The following is a 7,160-nucleotide window of genomic DNA, read 5'->3' as shown; positions in this document are numbered from 1 at the left end:
ATTTAAATCTGATTTAATTTTTTAATCAAATTAAAAATTAGGTTGACCCAAGTCCTAATTGAACTAGGATTAGTTTTTTCCTTGCACTTGGCTTATCCAATAAACTAATTGGACTTGATCCAATCAAGGTCAAACTAAATCTAATTAAATCATATTCAATTAAACTTAATCTCAGCCTATTGGCTTAATCAAATTAAGCCAATTAGCAATCGAATTGCTAATCGATCCTCCTGCAATACTTGCACTAGGTTAAATGTCAATCGTATTGATCATTTAACCCTAGAACGATTCTTAATCGTTGATCAACCATCCGATCGGATCATGAAGTCTAATGTGTGTGGCCTCATAGGTCCAAACCTAAGTCGGTAGTACAGAAATAAATTTTTATACCAATCGAAGTGACCATCTAGCAATGATACCCGACGATCGAATAGGTCGAATGTGTAGAACAACATCCTTAGAACCCATGCGGATATAGTTTCCATATAATTCATCCCCTTGACCAAAATGATCATAGGATACCTCAGAGTTCAACTGTCAACTCTGATCAGGTTGTCCACATTGTATTTCAAAGTATCAAATCCATCTGATGGATTATCCTGGCCAAAGTTTTACTAAATTGAAATACAGTGGCTCATTCTTCTCCAACTCTTGGAATGGTCAATCCCATCTCGATCACACTCTGATTTTGCAAGTATTTGACTATTCTCAGAAGCATTCTATCACTGAATTAAAAATTCAGTTAGTCCAGTACCAAAGTACAGTGAGTTGCTTGCAAGTCACTAAGGTGATCTCAGGTCTAAGGGACACTTATACCTATATCCCATCAGAGACATTCTCGACAACAGAATGCTCTGGAGTTGGTCATGTTCAATGATGATGTACCCTTATATCTCACCTATATGCCATACTAGTGTCTCCACACTCTTTGGTTAAGAGGACAACCAACCCATATGGCCTACAGCGATCTATGCTTGATAGAAACTGTCGTCCTTATTAACAGTCTATCATTTGATCGTGAATAGTTTTAAGGACTAATCGATAAATCCTCTCTTTATCAAATCTAAATAGTCCTAAGGACTTCATCATAATAACGGAGTTCATTAGAAGATGAAAGCTTATGATGAAAATGCCAAATATATTTTATTTATTAACAAATCAATTTCATACAAGATTGCTCAACCGTCAACAGGCTGACGATTGGTTTTTGGGACACATTTCCCAACATGATTTCCTCTGGTGATGCATCCTTAAACTTATGGCTAAGCTCCTCATTCATGGCTGTCCTCATCACGCAACACACAGTTGTGCGGTCATTGAGTCACTTCATGTAAGTGTCTCTCACGGTATGAGGGACATTGGCTGCAGGTTCTTCAGGTGCCTCATCCGTAAGGACATATAAAATCTTCTTATGCTCCAAGATAATCTTCAACTTTTGATACCAGCTATCGAAGTTGGATTCGGTGAGCTTGTCACTGTCCAATAGCTAACAGAAGGATAGTGTGTTGGCCATAACTAAAAAAAAATATAAGCTTATTAGTATATAAATTATTTTTAATCCTGAAGATATGAACTTTAGTCTAAAGATTCTCCCACTATTTTTACGAATTGGTAGCCTCTACCTCCAACTCGATGAATTATATTAATTCTTTAGCGGGTATTAGAATCCACACAGACTGTATTCGGGCCCAAGTGTGGCTCGGTCAATCTTAGTGCATCTATGGATAGATTCATAACCAATTATTTCTCCAAACAACTTTTAGTAATTAGATTTTGCCCCAGATATCCCTTCAGCAGGTGTGTGGTGCCTCCACTAAAAATCTCGATTAGGTCCAACTATTAATATGACACACCAAGTGCATCCAATAAATGGATGTCTAGGCTCGAGTGTGGCTCGACCAACCTGAGCATTGATCTAAAGGTACATCATGATGGTCATATGATGAATGATAATTTCAATACGTAATAGACACTAGGCATGTGGCGCCACCAATACCTATTTGAAATATTGGAGTCATTATCACGCATCTTAATGGGAGGAAATGACCATGTTATCTTATAACTTTATCACTTTATGGACCTAATAATTGAGAGGATTTGATTTCATTGATTTGATAATAAGAGAAAAAGTCGACCTACATGCTACAAATTCTCTCACTAACTTCATCAAGTCATGTAAAGGATTAGACACAAGCTGGTCTAAAGACACCTAAATCAGTCACACTAATTCACCTTAATGGCATGAGTCTACATGAATCGACTAGTGACCCAATCAAAATATAATCTACCATGTTGGCTAGGTAAATGAGATCAGTGGAAGGGATGTGCCCTTAATTCATCGTAAATGCATCTAGGTGAATAGCTCCCAATTAAAAATTACTTGATCGAACCTGTCAAACTTACTTTAGACACCAACTAGCTAACTAGTTTCGATTTGATCCATCAGAGGATTCAGGCTCAACCATGGAGCCATGATCATGGTCTATTTATTAGGGTCAAATACATGGACTTGATCAAACTTCAACTATTAAGATTGATTTGGAGAAATTCTGACCTAATCTAATTCAATACTTGATTAGATTTAATCAATTTCTCTACTTATTTCATATATATTTCTAACCCTAGATCTAACCCATTAGAATGACCTAATTCAAGCTAACCCTTTGCTTATTATTTATGTTGTGTCGTAATGATCTTCAATTCTTAAATTTAGATCATTCAAACTTAATTCAAAATTAAGTGTGTGAAACATGTGTTTCAGTCTGTAGAACTATTCTACAAAGATTTCAAATGAAGCATACAATATATTTCAATTTATGAAAATAAATTTTTATAATATATTTAATAGTTAAATATGTATAGGTATGATCTAAACTTCATACATACATCTCATGCATCATAACAACTTTCAGATGAATACCGATTACATCATTTGTAATATGCAATTTAGATCTAAAATAATTTTATATCTAAATTTTATTTTATTATAATAAATCATAAATCACTTTAAATTTAATCTAAATATATTTATAATTAAAATAATATATAAAAAAATTATTTACTTTTTTTCATGAAATTAGATCACGATGACATCTCTACACGTCATAAGAGAACCCATCGAATAAGCAAAAGAGAGATTAATCTCTTCAATCTTCTCTGATCGGATAGTCTGATGATCTCATCAATCCGAGTACTAGGCTACTAAGATATAAAATCTAATTTCATATATAATCACATCAATATATAATTATTGACAAAATAATTTTATGTCATGAATATATCTTTGATTTTATCAATTATATTCTTCATCTAATATAATTAGATTTAATACATTATATACATTATATCAGATCTGAAATATATCTTATACTGATTATAAAATATTATTTTTAGATTTAATATCATATAAAAAATTAATTTGATGCAAACATAAATGCATAAGGAATAAATTTTTGGTAAAATCTATTTTCACGCATTGCTGAATTCTGATAAGATTTAGATCTAAATATTCATTGAAATGGATCTAGTTCAGATCTAAAATAAATCTTACTTCATAATAAAAATAAAAATATTAAAATTTTATTAAAATAAATTTAAAATAAATTTTAATCCACGTTGTTATTCCATCAAAAATTCAACAACAGCAGAATTCTGTTATAACAAACTTATAATAACCTTAATCAATAATTAATTAGACTCATCTAATCCAATCAAAATTAGATAAAAAATTTTACATAATTAGATTTACATTTAATTTAATATCTCATAAAAAATTTTAATTACATCTTATGTATTTAATCTCAAAAATTTTAGTTATGCATAAATGAATTTTAGACCTACTCTGATATCAATTGAAGGAAAGTGAAACTGTTTCTATTCGGATAGCCCAGGTTACATCTAAAACTTTTTTTATTAATCTACATAAATAAAGATCAAATTCTTACTTAATTAGCAGTAGAATCAGAGATTAAATCTCAAATAATCTGAATTAAACTTTCGTGGAGGTCTGGATGTACAGATCCTCTACTTCGCATGCACACTAGATGCCGCAGAAAAACAGGATAAACTCCAATCTTCAGAACCCAATCAAATAAGAGAGGAGATGTGCTGGTGAGGCACATCACACCAGCAGGTGGGTTGCCCAAGGAGGGCCTATGCCTAAGGGAGGAGGGGCGGCACCAAAGGGGAGAGGCCAAAGGGAAGAAGAATGGCTTTTTTCTTCACACGCCTCTCTCTCTCTTTCTCTCTTCTCTGAATCTAATTTGTTTGCTATTTACTATATATCTATAGGTAGAGATCCTCTTTATTTATAGATGAATCTCATGACTCAATAAATATAGGAGTCCTAACTCAAATTTGATTTGAATCAGTCCAATACTCATGAAAGAAGGATTCCTATATGAGATAGAATTGCCATCACATATGACAACCAAATTACACCAAATCCCTTACCCACATGGGACACCCCAAACCGGCACCATTCCAGGTGTTGGTTAGCCCATATAAGAGATGAATCCCAGTGTATCTCATCAAAATAGATCCGATTCGAATCCAATTCGAAGCTAGTTTGAAATAATTTCGAAAGGCTGTCAATCTCAAACTCTTTAGGATTTTTGTACCAAATCTAACTTATTTTTTTGAACTCAATTAAGTCTAATCAATTTAAAATTAATTTAAAATTAATTAATACTTAAATTCAATCTCTCATATGCTCCATAGATTGTAGATCAGAAACTATTCATCCATCAAGATCGAACCTGAACCTCATGTGTAGTGCTTGCTAGACATAGTCACCTCTTTAATCCCATAACTTAATTCTTAATCAAGTTAGGTTATATATTCAATCAAGTCAAATACTTTCAAATTGGACATATAAATATAGGTCGACCAATTCTTTCTTACTTTATCTGACTTGTGTGTGTGACTCCATAGGTTCAAACACTAAGTCAGAAGCACAGGAATTAATTTCTGCACTAATTGAGATACTATCTAGCAATAGTTTTCAATGTCCAGATAGGTTGAATTATCATAAAGAAATATTTTAGAATCCATACACATAGTTATCACATAATTCATCCTTTTGACCCTGGATGCTTTATGATGGTCTCAGGTTAACTGTTAATCGAGATTGCATCATCCACATTATATTTCAACCTTTCAAATCTATCTCATATATTATCCTGGCTAAGGCTTTACTAAATTAAAATACAGTGATATATTAACTCCAATAATCTGGAGGGGTCAATCTCATCTTGATCCATACACAGACTTCATAAGTACTTGACTGTACCCAGTAGCCTTTCGTCACTACATTAAAAATTTAAATAATCCGATATCAAAGTACAGTGAGTTGCTTACAAGTTATTATGGTAATCTTAGATCTGAAGAATACTTATATCCATATGTTTGGCGAGTAGTTCTTGATAGCAGAACGCTCAGTAGGTGAATCACTTGTTCAGTGATGATATATACTACATCTCACCTGTATGTCACATTAGTGTCACCACACTCCTTGGTTAAAAAGACAACCAACACATATGGCACACAACGATCTCCACTCGATAAACATCATCATTCTATAATGACGTATCATTTGGTCATGAACATGTTTAAGAACTATACAATAAATTCTCTCTTATCACACACTAACATAGTTCTAAAGACTTCATCACAGTACAAGAGTTCAAGAAAGATGTAACTTTATGATGAAAAATACCAGAATAACTATTATTTATTAATCAATAATTCATATATAAAGATGAACTCAATCATCATACGATTGGTTTTAGGTCATAATTTTCAATATTTCTATCCCTTTGCATGCTTGAATTTTATTTGTTCGATATCTACAAGGTGATTCTAGGATTTGGATTTTGGTTCAATAGTTTTAATCATTAAAGCTTTCGATTTGCATATTTTAAAAATTTTTAAAATTTGCTTTTCACTATGTGACTAGAACCCAATACATTATCAGTAAAATTTTAGATCTTTACCACGGAATAAATTTCTAAGAACTCATTTAGATGCTTGTAAGGATCTTCGTTGGTGTTCTCATAGAATGATGGGAGCATCTAAATTGTGGTTGACTTGATCTCATATTGACTTGCTGGGATTTCAGATAAGTAGATATAAGTCGAAGGGTTATAGATGGAAGGAATAAAGTATTCCTTCATCTGCCTAAGTGGTTCTTCAAAATTTTTAGCCATTTGATTCTCATATTTAATATGGATCAGCCGTTCAATTTTAGGATTGAGTTCAACTAGATCAGAAAAAAGAGATCTCCTATCGTGCATGTACCAGTAAAAATCTGAATGTGTGTGGTTCTATTTTTTTTTAAGAAAGTGAGAAGAAGAAAAAAAAAAGAGGAAGAAAGAGAGATGATAGATGAGAAGAATTAGTTATGGTTAGATATTAATTGCAATCAAGTTAGCACAATGTGGACTCTTTATCCTAAGGTTACCCTGAATCTAGATAGCTCCTAACTATTTCAAGTGCACTGTCAAGCACTCTAAATATGAATCTAACCAACCAACTGGCCAGATAAGTATAAAATTGGTGAGAGTCCCTCCGTTGCTTTCCTTAGACATTAACTAAATTGGCTAGATCAGCAAACAGAACCAATTAAATAATTACCTTCCTTCAAAATGTGATCCCTAAATCATTTTTTTAGACACCATTTGATCAACTAGGCCTGATCCGGTTCAACTTTCAAGGTCACTTATCCTAATGAGCTCGAGTTTTTTGAGACTGATGTCTAGTTAATTTTAATTTAAAAGCTTGAGTTAATGAGGGATGCTGGTTGGTTATTTTTGAGCTAAGAGAGGGTGATGAAATCTTCACCTTATCTTGTTAATGGGTGTTGCCTTTAAGTCAATTTAGAATGAAGGTACATAACCATATTCAAACAAGAGATTCTATGCAACTGAACTAGATGAATAAAACCAATCAAACTTGAAAGCTTACCTTATCTCCTGCGATCACCAAAAGTGAATCTAAGATGATGAATGCTCTAAATAATAAAGTTTTTACTCTTGTCATATGATTTTTATTAGGTTTATGTAGATGAGTTTTCAGTTAATTTGAAAATAAAGCAACTAATACTAAAAAGAAAAGTAATTTAGGATTAGGATTGATCTCACCAAATAAGATTGACAATTTTT

The sequence above is a fragment of the Elaeis guineensis genome, chromosome 14 (genome assembly GCF_000442705.2).
Source record: "Elaeis guineensis isolate ETL-2024a chromosome 14, EG11, whole genome shotgun sequence".
NCBI lineage: Eukaryota > Viridiplantae > Streptophyta > Magnoliopsida > Arecales > Arecaceae > Elaeis > Elaeis guineensis.
This window is presented reverse-complemented; position numbering follows the sequence as displayed.